Here is a 21839-nt window from a genome sequence, read left to right as displayed (position 1 = left end):
CAGATTTACAGAAAAGTTGCAAGAATATAACAGAGAGTTTCCATATACCTTGCACCCAGCTTCCTTTATTTTCGACATTACTAGGGTACAGTTGACACAATTAATGAACTAACATTGATATGTTATTACCAACTTAAGCTCATAATTTATTCTGAGTTTCTTAGTTTTTAACCTAATGTGCCTTTTCTGTTTTAGAATCTTACTCAAGATACCACATTACATTTATTCATGATGTCTCTTTAGACTGTTTCTCAGATTTTCCTTGTTTTTAATGACCTTGACATTTTGAAGAGAACTGGCAAAGTATTTTATAGAATGTCTCTCACTTTGGATTTTTCTGATGTTATTCTCATATTTAGACAAGGGTTATTTATAGGTGATAATTTAAAAACAAAATAAAGTGAAACTTTATGTAACTGCCAAACCAGCCCAAACTGGCCCTGGCCCTATTCTGCTGGTAACAGAATGTTGCATTGGCTTATAGGCATTAACAGAGCCAAGACTGCAAGTGATACAGCCTAGGCATGTGTAACAGAAACAGCTTTGACCTCTAACAACATCCAGAACCAATGATTCCTCCTCATGGAACCAAGAAGATGGGACATGACCAGAACCTGCTGCAATATGACCACCGGCACTCTTTCAAAGTAAGGGGTCTGTTGGCCAGGAAGATCTGGGACTAAAATCTGCCTCAACATGCCTTATTGTAAATGGTCAAATTTGAAGACCTCCAACTGGACCTTGCCAAGCCAACATTTGTAAATCCTTTCTCTTGTCATCCAACCCCTTAATACTTGCCCCAGGCCCCAAGTGAGGGAGATTGATTTGAGTCCTTCTCCTGTCTCCTCGCTGGCCAGCCTTGTAACAAAGCCTTTCTTTTCTCAAAAGCTGGTGCCATAGTATTAGCTTCTATGTGTGTGGGGCAGGGAGTCCATTTGCTGTATAACAGTCGCTCAATATCCGCCACCAGCATGAACAAACACTAATGTTTTCCATACTTGCTTCTGAATCCTTTAAATGAAAAAAATAGATGATGAAACTGAGCTCCCTTTTAGGTCTGTCTCCAATTTTATTCCCTTTTCTCCCAAAGTCATGAACGTGTATTTTTTCTCATCCATGTTGTTATGTACATGTGTTACCTATATTTTTCAATAAATAGCATGCAGCAATATTTTGCACTTTTATTCCATAGATGTTATCATAATGAACAATCGATCTGCAATGTGTTTTTCTAGACATTAGATTTTTAAGATCTATGTTGATATATACAGACCCCTTTATTCATTTTTAACTCCTGAATAGTGTTTCCTTTTATGAATATGTCATGCTTATTCATTTGTCTAATGATGGACATTTAAGTTGTTTTCAATTTTTGTTATTGCAACAATATACAATGAGTATCCTTGTATTTATTCTTGGTGGAAATGGGTGAGTTTCTCTGCAATATCTATATAGCAGTGAAATTTGGGGGTATTAAAAATATAGCCATATTCATCTTTTTTTCTAGGTATGACCAAAACCATCTGTAGTTTACACACTCCTGCCCCGGCACTGTATGTGTTTCCATTATGTCCCATCATTGCTTATACTTGGTACTTTTAGACTTTCAATATTTTGCCAATCTGATGGGTGAAAATGTTTTTATTTAATTTATGACTTTATTGAGGCATAACTGATATATAACAAACTGCATATATCTAAAGGGTACAATTTGATGAATTTTAAGAAATGATTATACCCATAAAACCAGCACCACAATTGAGATATTGAAGATTTCCGACACCTCTAAAAGTTTCCTTGTGCCTCTTTGCAATTCATTTCTTTCTCAATTTTTTATTCACTCAATGCACTGTAGACGTTGATCATCTTGTTCTTAAAATAGTATTTTTTTTTCATGTGTCTACATGATGGAACAATGAAAAAGGAAAAGCAATTGACATTTCCATTGTATTAGGGAAAAGGTCCCATTTTAAAAAGAAGGGAGAACACATAGCAATGTAGAAAGTAGTTAAGAACACTGATAAAATGAGACTGCCTTATTTACATCTTTCCCTCAACTTCTGACCCTGGGTGTGGTAAACAGGAGATGGCCTCAAGTTTCCCACCCCTTGGTGTACAAACCCTGTGTAATTTCCTAACCTGAATGTGAGTGGAACCTGTAAAAATAATGATACAACACTCACTGATTAGCCTACATTATGTGGCAAAGGGGAAGAGTTCTTGCAATATGTAATGAACATCCCTAATCAGTTGACTTTAAGTTAATCAAAAGAGAGGCTATCCCAAATGGGCCTGATATAATATATGAGCTCTTTAAAAGAGGTTCTAAAAGTCAGAAACAGAAGCCACAAAGATTTGAAAAAGCAGGCAAGCTGTCCTGGTAGCCTGGAAGAACCAAACTGCCATGTGTGAAGAGGGCCCTGTGGCAGAGAAGGGCAGGGCCTGTAGGAGTGTGGGGCCTCAGTCCTCCAGCTGTAAAGAACTGAATCCTGCCAACAACCAAAGAGCTTGCAAGAGGACCTAAAGCCTCAGATGAGATTGCAGCCCTGATTTCAGTCTGAGCAGAGTGCCTGGGTAACTCTTGCCCCATGGAAACTAGGAGAAAATAAATGTGCGTTGTTTTAAGTCTCTAAGCTCAAGGTAATTTAATATGCAACAATTGGAAATGAATACACAAGGCAACAACTGATCTGTTTTCTTTTAATATAGATTAATTTTCATTTTCTAGATTTTTTAAACAAATGAAATAATATTATATATATATTTTTAGTCTGAATTTTCTCACTCAGCATAATGATTTTTGAGATTCATCCATCTTATTATCAGAGCTTAGGTTTTTTTTTTCAGTGTATGGATATACTATATTTTGTCTATATATTTATCTTTTAATTAACAGTTGGTGGTTTCCAGTTTTTTGCCTATTACAAATAAAATTGCAAATCTTTGTGTGGACGTATGTTTTTATTTCTCCTATTTTAATTTGACGTTTCCTGATTACTAGTAAAGTTAATTATCTTTTCATATTGTGTTATGTACCTGAGCATCCTCTCCTGTGAATTGCCTATTAGAAGCTGGGCATAGTGGCTCATGCCTGTAATCCCGGCAATTTCGGAGGCCAAAACCGGGGAATCACTTGCGCCCAGGAGTTTAAGACCATTCCTGGGCAACATAGGGAGACTCCATCTCTACAAGAAAATTTAAAAATTAGCTGGGCATGGTGGTATGTGCCTGTAGTTACAGCTAGTTGGAAGGCTGAGGTGGAAAGATTGCTTGAGTCTGGGAGGTTGAGGCTGCAGTGAGCCATGATCACGCCACTGCACTCCAGCCTGGGAGGCAGCAAGACCGTGACTCAAAAAATTAATTAATTAAATTTAAAAATTGCTTCTTAGTATCTTCTGCCCATTTTTCTATTTGTATTTTTTCTCACTGATTTATAAGTTCTTTAAACATTCTGAATACAACTCCTTTGCCCATTATAAATGTTGAAAGTATCTTTTCCCAGTTGCCTATTGCCTTTGGTTGATATCCTTCGTCATATAAAAATTTAAAATAAAGCCTAACTTTATCTTTAAAAAAATAACATTTGCTTTTATTACTTGTTTTAAGAAATTCCTCCTAGATCTGAAATTATAAAGATATTTTCCATTTTTAAATTATAGTTTCAGAGTTTTGTTTTTCTCAATTAGGTATTTAATTCTTTGGAGTTTATTTTTGCATAAGGGAAGGTAGGAATACAATTCTTTTTCTATAAAGAAAGATAATTTCTACATATCAAGTAGTTCATCATTTCTGCACTGATTTGCAGTTTCAGATACAGCAATTTCCATATATGCATATATCTATTTTCCAGCTTTTTGTTCTGATGCACTTGTGTATTTGATTACTACTATACCAATACCTTGCTGTTTTAATTATAATATCCTTGCTATAAGCCTCATATATATTATAACATTGCCCTCTCTTTTGTCTTCTCTCTCAGAATTATCTCGGCCTTTCCTGTATTTTATGCCTTTAGATTAAGTTGAAAATAAATTTACCAGGATACCTGAAATATTTGGTACATTTTTAATTAAAATGTCATTGAATTTATAGACTAATTGGGGGAAAATTTGCATCTTTACAATATTGAATCTTCTCATCCATGATCATGTTATATCATGCCATTTTTCTTGTCTTCTTTTTCAATGCATAAATAACATTTTACATATGTTTCCTATAAAGATCTTGCACTCCCTTTGTTAGATTTACTACTAGGTAGATAAGGTCTAAACATTTTATGCAAACCATCATAGCTATTTCCCTATGAAAGCTATAATGTGAAAAAACTGGAATCTTCACCAAATAGACTACTTTCAACGAAGAAAATGAATATAGAACTAGTATTGCTCATGAGCTGATGCCTAAAATGATATGTTCTCTGTTCTGTGTTAAGAAAGAAGAGCCCTTTTTGATCCTTCACATGAGAGCTTCACATGCCTTTCATGGAAAATCACCTTCTGCAGTCTGTGCTTAAGATATCAATAGTCTCTAACTTCCCTGACCCACTTCATGGGGCAACTGCTACTCAGCTCCTGATCATATTGCATTTGGGAAATGTGGGGGACCATGGTTGCTAGATTTTTTAGTTTTTCAAGAAAAGCTGACAATCCAGATTTTTATATAAAATCTTCTTACCTTTACATATTAGTAAATTAGAAAAAAAATAAACAACTTTATATTTTGTGGGACAAACTAAGCAGGCCTTAGACCTGATAGGACATGAGGGCTGTCTGTGTTCAATCTTTGGGGTAGCTCTGTCACCAACAACTTCCAGTTCAGCTTCTTTCCCTTAGACCACAACCCTTTGCCCAAGAGGGACATGCTTTCCACCTCTAAGTATTTGGTATCATAGAGTGTGAGCTGTAAGGGATATTAGAGTTTGTCTGGTCCTAGTTCAGTTTTGATGGCTATAGCAGTTTTGAGGCTGGGGCAGGGAGGCAACTAGTCTGGCTTCACACAGTGACCTAAAGGCAAGGCCAGGCCTAGAACTCAGGTGGGCTGAGTCCACATCCAGGGGGCTTGCCATCACTTACACTGCCTGATTACTTTGCAAAGCCTTCAAGGAACAGGCTGTGACCCTTCCCATGATGTCTCAAATAAATAAGAGTTTGTTTGACAAGTGAGACACTATTAAGATACCATTCTGTTTGAGGATGCCTATGGAGGAACTCTAGAAAAAGTGGAGAGAATGTACAGTCACATAAATGTTGCCCTCTAAGAGGAAGTTAAAAATTCATGAAAATTATTAAGACTCTATTAAACCAAATATTCTACTAATTCTTAGTAGCTCCTGGGCCTAAATTCTAAGCAGTTGTGACCAGACTTTCCAGATTAAAAGGTGGAAAGACTGAGTGATATGATTCAGCTGGGTCCCCACTCAAATCTTATCTAGAATTCCCACAAGTGGGAGGCACCTGGTGGGGGTAATTGAATCATGGGAGGAGGTCTTTACCATGCTGTTGTGATAGTGAATAAGTCTCATGAGATCTAATGGTTTTATAAGGGAGAGCTTCCCTGCAAAACTCTCTGCCTGCTGCCATGTTGTGTAAGACGTGACTTGTTCCTCTTTGTCTTCCACCATAGTTGTGCGGCCTCCCCAGTCACGTGGAACTGTGAGTCCATTAAACCTCTTTTTCTTCATAAATTACCCAGTCTTGGGTATGTCTTTATCAGCAGTGTGAAAACAGAATAATACAGTAAATTGGTACTGGTAGAGAGGGGTGCTGCTGTAAAAATACCCAAAAATGTGGAAGCGACTTTGGAACTGGCTAACAGGCAGGGGTTGGAACAGTTTGGAGGGCTCAGAAGAACACAGGAAAATGTGGGACAGTTTGGAACTTCCTAGAGACTTGTTGAATGGCTTTGACCAAATTGCTGATAATGATAGGGACAATGAAATCTAGGCTGAGGTGGTCTCAGATGAAGATGAGGAACTTGTTAGGAACTGGAACAAAGGTGACTCTTGCTATGCTTTTTCAAAGAGACTGGTGGCATTTTGTCCCCACCCCAGAGATTTGTGGAACTTTGAACTTGAGAAAGATGATTTAGGAAGAAATTTCTAAGTGGCAAAGCATTCAAGAGGTGACTTGGATGCTGTTAAAGCCAGTCAGTTTCATAAGGGAAGCAGAGCATAAACGTTTGGAAAATTTGCAGCCTGACAATATGATAGAAAGAAAAATCCCATTTTCTGAGTAGAAATTCAAGCCAGCTGCAGAAATTTGCATAAGTAATGAGGAGCTGAATGTTAATCACCAAGACAGTGTAGAAAATGTCTCCAGGGTATGTCAGAGGGCTTCACAGCAGCCCCTCCCATCACAGACCCAGAGGCCTTGGAGGAAAAAAGTGGTTTCATAGGCTGGGCCCTGGGTCCCTCTGCTGTGAGCAGTCTAGGAACTTGGTGCCCTGTGTCCCAGCCACTCCAGCCATGACTAAAAGGGGCCAAGGTAGATTTCAGGCTGTGGCTTCAGAGGGTGCAAGCCCCAAGCCTTGGCAGCTTCCACATGGGGTTGAGCCTGCCAGTGCACAGAAGTCAAGAATTGGGGTTTGGAAACCTCCACCTAGATTTCAGAGGATGTATGGAAATGCCTGGATGTCCAGGAAAAAGCTTGCTGCAGGGGCAGGACCCCCATGGAGAAGTCTGCTAGGGAAGTGCAGAAGGGAAATGTAGGGTGGGAGCCCCCACACAGAGTCCCTACTAGGCCACAGCCTAGTGGAGCTGTGAGAAGAGGGCCACTGCCCTCCAAACCCCACAGTGGTAGATCCAATGACAGCTTGTACTGCATGCCTGGAAAAGCTGCAGACACTCATCACCAGCCCGTGAAAGCAGCCAGGAGGGAGGCTGCACCCTGCAAAGCCACAGGGGCTGAGCTTCCCAAGACCATAGGAATCCACCTCTTGCAACAGTGTGACCTGGATGTGAGACATGGAGTCAAAGGAGGAGATCATTTTGGAGCTTTAAGATTTTACTGCCCTGCTGGATTTTAGACTTGCATGGGGCCTCTGGCCCCTTTCTTTGGGCCAGTTTATCCCATTTGGAATGGCTGCATTTACCCAATGCCTGTACCCCCACTGTATCTAGGAAGTAACCAATTTGATTTTGATTTTACAAGCTCATAAGTGGAAGGGACTGGCCTTGTCTCAGATGAGATTTTGGACTGTGGATTTTCGAGTTAATGCTGAAATGAGTTAAGCCTTTGGGGGACTGTTGGGAAGGCATGACTGGTTTTGAAATGTGAGGACATGAGATTTGGGAGAGGCCAGGAGTGGAATGAGATGGTTTGGCTGTGTCCCCACCTGAATCTCATCTTGAATTTCCATGTGTTGTGGGAGGCACCTGGTGGGAGGTAATTGAATCATGGGGGCAGGTTTTTCCTGTGCTGTTCTTGTGATAGTGAATAAGTCTCATGAGATCTGATGGTTTTATAGGGGGGAATTTTCCTGCACAAGCTCTTTGCCTGCTGCCATCCACGTAAGATGTCACTTGCTCTTCCTTGTCTTCCACCATAATTTTGAGGCCTCCCCAGCCACGTGGAACTGTGACTCCATTAAACCTCTTTTTCTTTATAAATTACACAGTCTTGGGTGTGTCTTTATTAGTAGCATGAAAACGGACTAATACACTGAGGAGCATAGCAATAACTTCTGTGTTTTTTTTTTTTTTTTTTTTTTTTTTTTTTTTTTTAAGACAGAGTCTCACTCGGTCACCAAGGCTGGAGTACATTGGCACAATCTCAGCTCACTGAAACCTCCACGTCCCGGGTTCAAGCAATTCGCCCACCTCAGCCACCAGAATAGCTGGGACTACAGGCATGCACCACCACGCCTGGCTAATTTTTCTATTTCTTGGTAGAGGCAGGGTTTCACCATGTTGCCCAACCTAGTCTCAAGCTCCGAACCTCAGGTGATCCACCCTCCTTGGCCTCCCAGAGTGCTGGGATTACAGGCATGAGCCAGAGTAGCCAGCCAAAAGCATTTTTGATCCAGATTCTGTGTATGGGTGTTTACATGTGACTGCACGTAAATACACACATATAAATAGAATGAAATACAATAAAATGCCAGCCTTCTTACTAAAAACAGTCTTGTGAACTGAAATGTGAAGTTCAGTGATTCAACAGAAGAGTCTCAGTCAAATTAAGTGTATCTTACTCCAACCAATTGGCTTCAGCTTATTTGAAAGATCATCAGTGGGTTGATGAATAAATAGATGCTTTGTTTGTAATCATCTGTTGCTTTCTGAGAGTAACAGTATGGCTAAGTGAATCAGGCAACTTTAAAGTGCTTTAAAACCACACAACTTCATTTCACAACTGCCATTACATGATTGACCAAAGAGCATTCAGAGATGGAATTTTCCATTTAATATAACTGCAAAGTGATTCAAATTAGCTGTGTTGCAATTTGCTGCAGGGAAAGGTCATTGATACTTTTAATTCTTTAAGGGTATTACCTAGATCTAAATATTTATTACAATTATAATTTATTGATTAGAAGGACGCTTGCAGAACACAGACTTAATTATTTGTGTTTGCAACTTACACCACTGGTTGAAAAACTATGGCCTGTGGGCCAAGTAAGGCCCACCAGCTGTTTTTCTTGAATTTTTATTGGAAAACAGCCGCGTTGATTTGGTTACATATTGTCTATGGCTGCTTTTGTGCTACAATGGCTGAGTGGAGCAGTTGTGACAGGTTCTACAGGGCCCATGAAGCCTAATACATTTACTACCAGCCCTTTAAAGAAAAAAACTGTCACATATGATCTGTCACATATTTTTCTTTTCTTTTTTAAATAACCTTTAAAAACGTAAAAAAAAAAAAAATTCTTAATTCTCTGAGACAGGATTTGGCTTTTTGGGCCAAATTTTTGGCCAGATTTGCCAGTGTCTGGTCTAGACAATTAAAACAATAAAGCAAATTTTAATTTATGGCATTTGCCTATTTCCATGGTGTAAATGCTATCAGCATGATTGGTTTTGAGCTACCAGCATGCTGTTGTTGAATGCTGTGTTGTGAGGGGATGTATAGGAGCACACCATTTTATAGTATTTTAACCATAAAGATATGATATGCATAAAGAACTGCAAGAGCATAGATAACAGTAAAAAGTAGGAAAAGAATTCATAAATAATATATTTTCAGCATTTATGTTTTTTTGTTATAACTCATTCAATTTTAAGTTTATCTAATTTAATTTTTAATAGTGAACTTATTTAACAACTGGATCATAAAATCCTTGAAAATTTAACAATGGGCTCTGGTGAGCCAGTAAAAGCCTGCAGTAGCACATTCCTGAGTTTAGAAAATTTTGCTCTTTTAGAGATAAAACGAAAGTATACAAATGACCATACTGTAAGTTAGAAAGTGGTAAGATTCAAAATATACATATGTATACAAGGAGAAGACTTCAGCATAAACACATTGGCTAACTAACTTCATTATATGTGCAAATGATATTCATTGCAATTGGGATCTATATAGGCTGGAAAGCTTCAGTTTATATAGACAGTTGGTAATGAGACTTACATGTTCTCCTCCTCCAAATAAATTTTCTTTTAGCTTTAAGAAAAATAGTCAGTAGCAGGTAGATTTGATCTTGACTGATTCAAAATATTTAGTGGAAAAAATTCCCTATCTTTTTGTTAGTGAAGGTTGTTTCTGAAAGTTTTTGCAATCAATCTGAATATTCACAATATTTCTGAATTGCAATAATGAAAAGACAAAGACAGGTTTGTTGCAGCATTGTTGACATCTCACTGTCACTGTTTTCATGCTGAAGAAGACACTTGGCCCATTTGTTGCAGGAAGTCCTATTTTACATTTCTACAAATTCAATAGACTTGGAACCAAGGCTGAAGTGACACATTTGCAACCTAATAAAACTCCAAAAAGTAAGAAATCCATCAGATGTGCCCCTATTGTGTGTGAGGTTTTTTCAAAAGATATTTAATGTTTTACGTTTTTAAGAAAAAAGCCCACAAAACTAATTACTGTCAACTACATTTTAAGTTTTCAGATATCTAGCCAGCAGAAAGCTGTTATTAAATCACTGTAAGCCTTTTTTGCCTTTCTTCCCACATAAGAATCATTATCTTATTCACAATATTGGCTTCAAAACAGAGGTTGTCAATCAAGATACCCAAGCTACTGCCTGAGAAAGAACAACCAGGGGCCTTTGTTTTTCAGATTTCTCCCTCTCTGTCTCTCTCTCTCTCTCTCTCTCTCTCTCTCTCTCTCTCTATATATGTATATATATTTATATATTTTTTTTCTCTCTCCTCTTGGGGTTTCTTATACTCACACCCAACTGTTACTAAGAAAATAAATGGAGAAAGGCTCCTAATTTGAGGATACTTCAGCTCCTAGCTTCTAAAATATCATTTCTTTTGTTAATGTTCAACTCCTCCATTATCCTTCTAGGGCAGTGGAGCCTTTCACATCTGGGCAGCATGGAAAACAGTTGGTAAGGGATCTTTCTTTCCAGTTCCTCTTCCCCAAGCAGCAATCACCATCAGCAGCTGCCAGCAACTTACATGTAACAGCAGACAATAAAACAATAGCTCATAGTGATTTCAATGGGGTAAGCCAAAAGTATGCAGAGTGTTGCTATTTAAAGTTCTAGCTTAGCATAACTGTACTCTGCCAAAGTGGTATTTGAGGCTCTATTTGTTCTAAGGGTCTTTTCTTGATTTTTGTTCTCATCACTCATGTTAATGAAGGAAAATAGCTTTTGTCTAACTAGCAGAAACTTGATTTCCTATCTCGCTTTTTATGTGGATCAAATAAACTATTACATAAGCCTTCAGGGGTTCCTTTTTAGAATTCTTTCTCAATTATTTACTCATTATTTAACTTAAGACCAAACGAATCTTAACTTTTACGTTAATAGTCTCATTGGCCTGTTAGCCTGTAGCAAACTGTGGCAAAAAGGTAACAGACTGTTACAGTTCAAGTCAGCTATAGTCAAAACATGGTGAGTCATGGAATATGATAAAAAGCAATATGCATCAATTAAAGAGAGATTAAAGACACACTGTACCTTGTTCCAAATTTGCTTCGTGATGGAAAAATGGTTTTTTAATGAGGAAGGTTATTTTATGGTTTCTAACAAGTGAGCAGGCCAATGTCATTTTTTGATCGTTATCTAATTTAACCATAAAAAGAATAAAGTATAATAGTACACTGATTTGTGTATTTTTCAATTGTGCTTCAAATGAGATAAGATAATGACATGAACACTTGGAACCCTGAAGGCACGAATAAACATAAAATCCACCTGCTAAAAAGATGCAATAGCAGGTTCCGAATTTGAGTGACTTTTCTCAGATCTCTTATTAAAGCCATCCACCACGACTCCAGCAGAGTTATCTACCTAAAACACAAATCTGATCCTATTATCCCCTTGCACGAAATGCTTCAGTGGTACCTGGTAATCTTCAGGTTCAAGTTCAAAAGGTTTATAGGATGGCTGATCCCAGCCTTCTGCCTACATCTCTGGCCTTATCTTTTAATACTGCTCAGTTTCCAACTCCCTTCCTTCATCCAAATTTAATATTGATGATTCCTCAAGAACAGTGCATGCTTCCATGACACTAAGTTTTTGCATTATTGTCTTCCCTTCCTAGAATACAACTCATCCCTGCGCCTCAACCCTAAAATCTACCCTACAATATTTGCCTTTTAAAAGAACCCTCTACACACCTTCATTACTTACAGTTTGTGTATTGACTTTTATATGTCTCAGCTATACTATAAACTCCTCTATGTCCATGTCCTTCTCTTGATTCTGTATCTCCAGTGCTTGGTGCAAGGTAGATGCTTGACAAAACTGCATGGAATAAATAGATGAATGTTCCAAACTTGAGCTTATGAGTCTGGATTTGCTCAGATTCTAGCTTCAGCAGAATCCTGCTTTTAAGATCAATAAAGAAACATTTTCAGTGCAATACTCTTCCTGAAACTTCAGACCCTCTTATCTGTCTACTTATTGTCTTCTCTTGAATGCTTCAGAGACACCCCAGTCTCAGCATGTGCCAGACCTGAAGACACTATTCTCACTCTTTTGCTGCCAAATCTGATACTCTTCCAGTGGTCCTTGTATCAGTTGCCCATCAGAAAAGCCAGTCACCACCCATTCTATATCTAACTTATTGTGAAGTTCCATTGATTTGCTTCCTAACTCTATCTCCAATCTACACTACTCCTCATCATCTCTCCTGCCAGTTCTGTATCCTGATCTAGTAATCCACTCTTGGCCTGCACTATCACAATTGTCTCCTTAGTAACTTTTTGAATTCATTCCATTCCTCTACCCCATCCACTGTTCCTACTATGGTCAAAATGGCATTTTAGAATGCACATCTGACAATGTTATCACAGGGCTTAAAACTCTTCGGTAGCCTCCTATTGATTTTAGGAAAAAGATCAAAATCCTTAATAGATCTTCAAGACTCTGCATGTTCTTCCCTGACTCCCCAGTACCACCAAAGCCAGATCTTATTCCATTCTTCCCTCTTCTCTTCACTTCAAGTTCATCAGCTTTGCAGTTCTTCAAATGTGCCATGTTTACTCTGTCTCTAGGGTCTTTGAACATGCTGTTTATGTCTCCTGGAATACTCTTCTGCTCTATTTCACCCCCTGGCTGTCTCTTGGCCTTCAAATCTCAACTGTAAAATCACTTCCTCAGGAAGGCATCTCTGACCTCCCACACTTGGTCGTTATGTTTATATAACTTTCTTTTATTATCAGTTTGTAGTTATATATTTGTCCATTGGTATGATCAGCCTTCCCATTATATAAAACTATTAGCTAGTATGAGAGCTGAGATTATGCCTGACTTACCCATTATTATATCCACCACTGCCTAGCATGGAGCCAGGCATGCAGTATGTGCTCTATAAGTATTCACTGAATGACTGCACAAACAGATCTAAGAGGACATAGGCCAGCAGAAACATGCTACCCACAGCAATATGTTCAAGGTAGAACTGAAGCTCACCTCCTTTTCAAGCCTTACCACCTTTGACCTCAGACTCCTCAGACTTTAACTTCCCACCCACCCACACACCATTAAGTTAGTCATTTGTTGTTCTCTTTACCCAGGATCTGGCTTGAAACTTTTCTGATTCAGTTTCCACATTGCATCGGATCAGGTTTTTACTTAAAGAAGCAGAAGCTGACTGCAGCTCATTAAGCAGAAAACAAGTTCATTAAAAAATAGTGAGTAGTTAAAAGATATTGGGAAGTTGTTTAGAGAACTGGGCTTAATGCCAAATTTCTAGGAATAATGCCCCAAATTATGCTCCAAAACTAGCCTAACAAGATGAATGCTGCTGCCCTGCCATTGGTACTATTGAACAAGTTCCTGTTCACACTGCAGCCTCATGAGTCAGGCACTCAACCCAACCATCACTGTCCTCCTCAAAGTCAGGGTCTTCTGCTGCCCCTCACCAGCTAAGTAAATACCAGTGTAAGCATTTTTCCTTAGATTAGTCATTTCTGAACTGAAGTCTAGTGGGGGTGAACCTGATTGGTGGAGGATGGTCACATGCATGTGTTCTAGCTGCAGAGGAGGCTGGAAGTGAGTTTCTAGGTTCCCACTTTGGAAACCCATCAGTTGGAAAAATTCTGCAAACATAATAGGGTGTTTAAAAGATGCAAGGCAGACACAAACATGAGGGAAAACATGACCAATGCCTACTCCATAAATCGTGATCAAAATTTTGGTATCTTGCTCATCTTCCTTTTGGTAATGAGCCTATGGCAATTTGCTTTACCCATTACACCTGAACTGATAGTGCATTAGGAAATTAGCCTGCTATCTGCCTGACATAGAGCAGACCCAGACCCAGACCCAGAAAGATTTTAAAAACCAATTGTAAACTCTATGAAATTTCTATTTGAGATGACAGAAAGCAGTATTTCAGTGCATAAGCTCTGGAATCTCATGACTTGAGTTTGAAACTCAACTCCATCATTTAATTAAGTCCATGATTTCAGTGGACAAAATACCAGAGATGATAAAGACAATTGTCATGTCTTGTTTTTGCAGTACCTAGTCCACATCTGGCATACAGTAGACAGTTCATAATTGCCTGTTGAATGAATAAATGGATAAGTAATTGCATGAATGAGTGACTTCTGTATTAATCACAATGAGCAAGGTGAAGCTGTGTTAACAAACAATGTGTAAGTCAGTGGCTTGAGACAACAAAGTGTTTTTTTTGTTCTTGTCCACTAAAGAATGGATGGGGTTCTGCTCCATGTCACCTCTTCCCAGGATGCTAGTGAATGGAGTTTCTACTCTCTGGAACGCTGTTGGGGCACAGGGAAAGAGAACACGAATTGTGCATTGGCTCAGAGCTTCCACGCTGATGTGACGTCTGTCACTTCTACTCATACTTTATTAACCAAAGCAAATTATGTAGGCACACCTAACTCCAGGTGGGTAGAGCAGTGCTCAAAAAGAGAGCTTGAAATATATAATGGACAGCAGAAATGATGGCCTTAACTTTTCTGAATCTCAGTTTACCCATCTGTAAAATAAGGACAATAATACCATCTACCTCATAGGGTTGTGAAGACAATGAATCACACATAGTAAACATTCGATACATATCTGAAGAACAATATATAAGCTTTGTGAAATTCATAAGGAGCATTATGATATAAGGAGTGTGTGAATTTTAGGAGAACTTGACCACCATGGTCCTCACTGTACATCTTCATGGTGGCAAGACAGCAGAGCCCAGGATTAATGTCAGCCAAGAGTAAAATGTAGGAATTAACCTGCTGAAACCTGAAAGTAGGACTCATAGTGAATGGATGCAGCACAGCAAGATGTGATCTGGAAGCATCAGTTTTTGTGCTTTTCTTCCCATCCTTGTTTATGACCCTGCCTCCTATCATTCAGAGGCATCACTATGCCTCAAGGAGAACTGATGTAGTTACAGCAGAAATGTAAAAAGAACAACAACAAAAAAAAATCGATGTTTAGTTTTTCTGAATCCTAAAATATGTTCTTAAAGCCCACATGAGAAACAAAAGCTTTGAAAGCCAAAGCTTTTGATATATAAGGAGACTTGTTGAGAGAAAAAAAGGGCTTTTGAGAATGAAAATAGAAGGCCCTGAGGAATGAACAAATGATATAGGGTTTATGCCATGATAACATTGGAACAAGAAGAAAGAAAGCTGCAGATGGATTGATCTTTAGGGAGTCAGGACAAGGTTCACCTGGTTTGGTGGGGTAGAAAAGGGAGGAAGAGGGTAGAAGAACTTAAGATCTTACGGAGGTTGGTAGGGTTACAGGAGAGACCCCATGAAGAAGAGTGGAGGGCAGAGTTGGCTTGGAGACTGTGAAAACACTCCGTGGGCAACTGTTAACTTTAGGTGTCATCTTGAGTGGATTAATGGATTCCCAGATAGCCGGTAGAACATTATTTCTTGATATATCTCTGAGAGTGTTTCTAAGAAAGATTGGCATTTGAATCAGTGGACTGAATAAGGAAGATCTTTCCTTGCCCCATGTGAGCAGGCACCATCCAATCAATTGAGGGCTCAGATAAAACAAAAAGGCAGAGGAAAGGTGAATGTGTGCTCTCTCTCCTGGAGCTGGGACACCCTTCTTCTCCTGTCCTTGGGTATCAGAATTCCAGGTTCTCCAGCTTCTGGACTCCAGGACTTGCACCAGCCGGCCACCAGTTTCTCAGGCCTTCTGCCTTGGACTGAAAATTACACTATCAGCTCTCGTGGTTCTCAGGCCTTCAGACTTAGATTGAGACATACTACCAGCTTCCCTGGTTCTCCAGCTTGCAGATGGCATGCTGTGGAACTCATCAGCCTCCATGATCACATGAGCTGATCCCCATAACAAGCCTGCCTGCCTGCCTTTCTTCTCTTTCTCTCTTTCTTTCTTTCTTTTTTCTTTTTCTTTCTTTCTTTCTTTCTTTCTTTCTTTCTTTCTTTCTTTCTTTCTTTCTTTCTTTTCCTCCTTTATCTTTCTTTCTTTCTTTCCTTCCTTCCTTCCTTCCTCTTTCTTTCTTTCTTTCTTTCTTTCTTTCTTTCTTTCTTTCTTTCTTTTTTCTTTCTTTCTCTCTCTCTCTCTTTCTTTCTTTCTTCTATTGGTTCTGTTTATCTGGAGAATCCTGACTAATACAGCAGCCAAGGAAAAGCCAAGGCAAAGCCTGCAGATTTCCACTGCCATTAGGGAAACCACTGCATGTCACCATATTAAGGAACCATGCTAGCTAGTTTTCTAAAGATGCCCGTGAATCATTCAATAGAAAGATGGCCTTAGTATGTCCAGTATCTTTGCCAAGCCCCAACACAACTGGACATTCCAATTCCTTTCAAATGTCTCAAGGTACTGTAATCTTCAGAAGACAGGCAGTTGATATCAGCATGGTAGTGTTGAAGTGAGAGCCCTAGCATCTGTACTTGGGTGGGAAAACAGACACCCACTCTGGGTTAGTCTAACTTCTGAGAACTCTTTCTACTTAACCCACCATTTGTCTTGCTCTCCAACAAGATAAAATTGTACTCCTGGATCCACCTCTCAAGGGAATAATTTCTACATGGTATATTTTTTTCCTTGAGCAAAGATATTGTTGAAAAAATATTTATGATTACAAAGAAGGCATTTAACTTGTATGATATTAATGCTGATAAATAAGTAACAGCTAAGACATATTGAGCATTTACTCCTTGTCAAGTCCTGTTAAACACTTTAAATGGAATATCTTACAATAGCATTATCTCCATTTTACAAATAATAAAATCAAAGTCAAGAGAGAAATGTGAAACAGGAAGCTAGGATGATTTGAATCTGGATTGGCTGATTTCAGCATCCACAGGTTCGACCACTATATTACATTGCTCCCTTAGTATACCATGATAAGCTGTTCATAACTCATGTAATCCTTCACTCATTCAAGCATTTTTTGAGCTTGCTGTAAATTAAGCACTGTGTTAATAACAGGGATAAAGAAGTCAATTGGACACAGTGTTACCACTCTGGAGCCAATCCTGGTCTATGCTATAATGGTTCATTATTACTGCTGTCCTAAACTGCTTATGTGATTTCTCCACGGAAAATCAAGATGCAATGGAAATATCTTTGTTCAAATTTCACCACCAGGTACATGTTTGATCCAGGGAAGTAAAGAAATCATTTAACTTAATTTGTTACCTGTTAGATATTTTCAATCCTCCAATTATAAGGTCCTGGGACTAGGACAAGTAGCGCATGAACTCAAAGTATTATAAAGTCCAAAAAAGTTCACAGGCGAGCTAATATTCCTTAGATTCTCGATAGTCAACATGGACCGATCTGTGGCCATCCAAAGGGCACCAAATCTATTCTATCAGCAGTAAAAATTTTTAGACTGGAACTTATGTTCTGGTCATGACTTCTCATTGTTGTGGAGTTCAGTGTGGGCCTCTGAAGTTAATAGAACTCATTCCTGCCATCAAGGAACTAGGCAACACTGTTAAGAGAAGAGACTTCTTCTGTTACTCCAATGAGACCTCGTTGTAAGATTGCTCAGCTTCAAATTCTACATCCAATAAAGCTTTCCTTTGTCTTTTCCACTTTGGGAACTTCTGTTTCTTTCTGACCAAATGCCTACCTGCCTTGTGTGTCTCTGTCTTCTTTTCCTCTTTGACAGGCAGTAATGTGCCACGGAGAGAGAATCAGAGTCAGGCTCGGCTCTGGCCTGTCCTAACTTGGACATAAAGCAAAATCTTTCTCAGTCTAGGTTCTTAATTAAAAAAAAAAAAAAATGGAATCACATCACCTACTTCCTAGAGTCCTTGGAAGATTAAAAATAATACATTCCCTAAACCTGGCACAGTGATGAATAAAAATAAAGCATGTACTGAATACCTAGCCCATGCTTAAGTGTTCATTATTTGATTTCTTCCTTCTTTTTTACATTTCTTACCCCAAGCCAATGTTTTTTTCTACAACAAAAAGAATAAATCTCACTGAAAATACAGGGATGTTGATCCTGAAAAGTATACAGGGCATAGGTGGCTTTTTTTTTTTTAAAGCTGCATTCTAAACCCACGCACCTCAAGACTTGAATGTTATCCTCATCTCGTTGTTCTCTAACATTGATTTCCAGTGAGAGCACAGGCTCTGGAGTCAGACTGCTAGTGCCCAAATCCCAGCTCTGCCACCTTCTGGTAGTGTGATTCTGGGCAAGAAACTCAACCTCTCTGATCCTCGATGTCCTCTCTACAGGACAGTAAGAATAAACTGAATATACCCATCTCCAGGTGGTGTTGTGAAGATTAAATGAGAAGCAATGACAGAGTGTCTATCATAGAGAAAATGTCCGACCAGTGCTATTATTTGCACCATTGTTACTAAGTTATTATTGCTATTGGAACCAGCATGTTGGCATGTTCTCCAGTAACACAGCATTCAAACAAGGCTTTGTGGATTCTATTATTTAATGTTCTTTTCAAATCCATTTATGCTCTTCTATCCTCTGGCACATGCCACCCCATCTCTGACTCAGAATCTTGCAATAGTCTTCTAACTGCTCTCCCAGCCTTGCTTCCTCCACATCACTGTCCACATGGCAGCCTGAAGGGTCTGTTTTAAGCATTAATATGATCATCTCACACTCTTGCTCAACACCTTTCATCTGCTTTCTACTGTTCTTAAGATTAGGTTCTTTCTTTAACACAGTCTATGGGCCCTGTGCTATCTGGGTCTCATCTATGTCTGTAGCCTCAACACAAAACAAGGCCTTCTCCATCCTTTATGATTCAGCCAGACACAGCAATTTACACTTCCTTGAAGGAGTGGAAAGCACAGAGCCTTCTGTGCTTTGCTGTTCACTCTTGCCTTACCTCAGCATTTGGTACAAGCCTCCTGTCAGTTTGTAAAACATTTCTTTGGAGAAGGTTTCCTTAACCTGTGTTGTGTGTTTTCCTTGTGGTTTCATAGCCTCACGTATTTCTTCTGTTAGACCACTCATCGCATGGTTTACTATTTTCCCATTGAATTCTGAAGCCCCTTTCCATAGACAGCTACAGAGAGAAATTGAGTCTACCTTGTTCATCACTGCATGCAGCCATGCTTCTCAATTGAGAAAGGGGAAGGACAGAGATTGCCTAGAGGAGTAGCTGGAGGTAGGGAGCCAGTAAAACTGAAGTCCTGTTCCTTAGGAATGTCACCAAATAATGGTATGGATTATTGTACCTGCTTGGTTCTCATCATATATGACACACAGTAAGTACTCAACAAATGTTTGTTGAGTAAGTGACCAAATAAATGATCATATGTCCACCTACACTGCTGGCTGGTAATTTCTGACTACCTAGAGTTAGTGCAATGCCACTCCCTTCTGTAGACTTTTAAATTCCAGCTTGAGAGGGGAGGTTAATTTTGTCTAACCCCTGAGATTTATGTGAAATGTGTTAAATACATGAAGCAGATATTCTATTTAATAATCAGGTAGCAATTGTTTGTATTAAAAGGAGAGTACTTTCAAAATAATAATAGGATAAATATTTAACAAATAACAAATATTAATCCTATGAATTATGATTTTTATTTGAAAATAAATATAATTAAAATATCTTATAAAGTAGAATGATCATGATCATACGAGTTATTTGAAGCACAGGGGTCTCTGTAGTGAATAAAAAGCATGTAATTAAAATTTCATTGAAATGATAGTTTATAAAAATGGCAGTCTGACCCAGTTCTAAGGAAAATCAGAAAGATACAGCTTAAAATGTTCCAGTGAAACCATGAGGCAAAGCTTTAAGATAATTGATAATTGATTTTCTTTTAAATAAGGGATCTTGTCTGAAAAACATTTTTTATGATTTTCCTTAATATATACTACATAATTCATGTGAGACTATTATCATTGTTGTAGTTCTTTGTTAAGAAATCTATTTCACTATAATTCTATTCACTGTAATTTCCTTAGTAACAGGCTGCTCTCTTCTTTTAAAAACTATTAAAACGTCATTCACATCACATTCTAGATGTGGATCCAGCTATTCCCAATAGCTATTCAAAAAACGTAATCACCATAATTATTGTTGACATCTAATTAACATTCAGCTTCCTTTCTACAGCATCTACAGCTGGACAAACCATCTATTCCAGGATAAAAACGAATGCTCTGTTGCCTTCTCTTCAAAACATAAAACAAATCAGGATCCTAAACACCTGGGCTCAGTGTTTTTGTTCTCTAGTAAATGGTGGTTGGAGGTAGGGCAGCTAACATGAACACCTTTCTAAATATTATCAACTGATAAATTGAACCCAGTCATATGAAATTAAATCCACCCTACATGTGATAGGAATGCTGATGTTTACATCCAAGGTAGGTGTTGTGGTCGATCAAGGATGGCTCCCAGAGCCTCTCACACAGTTTTTTGATGAGGCTTCCCTTGATCCAGCTCCTTTCTCTCTGGCTTACTTCATCATTTGCTACCCTCTCCCTTGTTCTCTCTTAGGTTACATCCTGGTCTCCTTCCAGCTCCCCCATCATGTTCTCTCTCACCTCTGTGGCTTTGACTATGCTACACCTCTGTCTTCTTTCACTATTGTGATGGTTGAGGGGTGTTGTAGGCCCTGAGGCTAGAACCTCCAATTTCGTGTTTCAGCTCTCCATAGTGCCAGTATGACCTAGAGCACATTAGCTTAGCTTCTGGGTTCCTGTGCTGTCTCATCTGTTAAATGAGGATGGTATCCAATAAATGTACCCACTTTGTGGGGTTATTGTGTGGATTAAATTTGCCTCTGTCTCATCCTCTCTCTTTATGTGTGTGTGTGTGTGTATGTGTATACATACGTATGAGAATGTGTGTGTGTGTATATATATGTATGTACATATATATATATTTATATAAAAGCAGTAACACAGTAATGCAGTAACACAGCACTCAACCAAGGCTTCGTGGACTCTATTATTTAATGTTCTTTTCAAATCCATTTATGCAATATTTAGGCAATTCATTTAGGCAAACTCATAGTCCAGATTAGGAACTGATAACACTTTCACTTCTACCTCTTTCAATCAGCCAGAGCATGTTATATGGTTGAATACAAAGACAAGATGCAAGAAAATATGCTTTAGTGGGAGGAACTACAGAATTAATGGCAGAATGTGGATATATAATTATGTTACTCGGGAAGAAGTAAACTATTGACACAATAATATATATAAACATTCTCTCTGTTAATGTTTACTGTAAGGTCTCTTCTCCTGTCCAGAGCCCCTTGGTCTCATATTTGAGGTCGTTATCTCTAGAAAGGCTTCCTTAGTGTTCCAGGACATTTTCTCTAGAGAATCTTCATGTTTCAGAAAAGTTTAGTTCTCCATCCTGTGTGCCCCCACAGCACCTGGTACTTCCACACTTGCATCACCATCACACTTGCGATGACTATGTCAAGTGCGCTATGCTTTATTTATTTGTGCAACAAATATTCCTCCAGCTGCCACTCTGTACCATGAACTGGGGATATAGCAGTAAACGAAAAGAGTTCCAGGCAGAGGGAACAGCTAAAGCAAAGGTTTGCAAGATGGGCCTGGATTAGGCCTCTGGATTCACCTCTTTTCCTCTCCTTCAGTGAATGGCCACAAAGCACACTCCCACTGCTTCCTTCATCTTGGAGTCATCCTAGCTATGCCCACTGTCACAAATAGGCTGGCCTTTTTTTCTCTTAAGGTTTTGTCATACAGAGGGGTCAATCCCGATGAAATAGCAAAAGGACAGTGTTTCCAGAATCCTTTATGGTTCTTGTCATCACAGACCCTGGATTATAAAATA

General features: G+C 38.8%; 1 protein-coding gene and 1 long non-coding RNA gene across 4 annotated transcripts in view; one reads left to right on the top strand and one right to left on the bottom strand.

The window, feature by feature from the left end:
- The window catches only part of LOC103784978 (uncharacterized), a 229928-nt gene extending 227018 nt beyond the window's left edge, over positions 1-2910 (top strand). For both annotated transcript variants that reach the window (XR_001337952.3, XR_008624758.1), the window contains exon 4: positions 485-2910. This is a non-coding gene — a long non-coding RNA (uncharacterized LOC103784978). The remainder of the gene's footprint in view (positions 1-484) is intronic.
- Positions 1-21839, bottom strand: part of SYNPR (synaptoporin) — a 336540-nt gene that overhangs the window by 188847 nt on the left and 125854 nt on the right. The window lies entirely within an intron of this gene.

Source organism: Pan paniscus, chromosome 2 (genome assembly GCF_029289425.2).
Source record: "Pan paniscus chromosome 2, NHGRI_mPanPan1-v2.0_pri, whole genome shotgun sequence".
In the NCBI taxonomy this organism is placed as follows: domain Eukaryota; kingdom Metazoa; phylum Chordata; class Mammalia; order Primates; family Hominidae; genus Pan; species Pan paniscus.
This window is presented reverse-complemented; position numbering and strand designations above follow the sequence as displayed.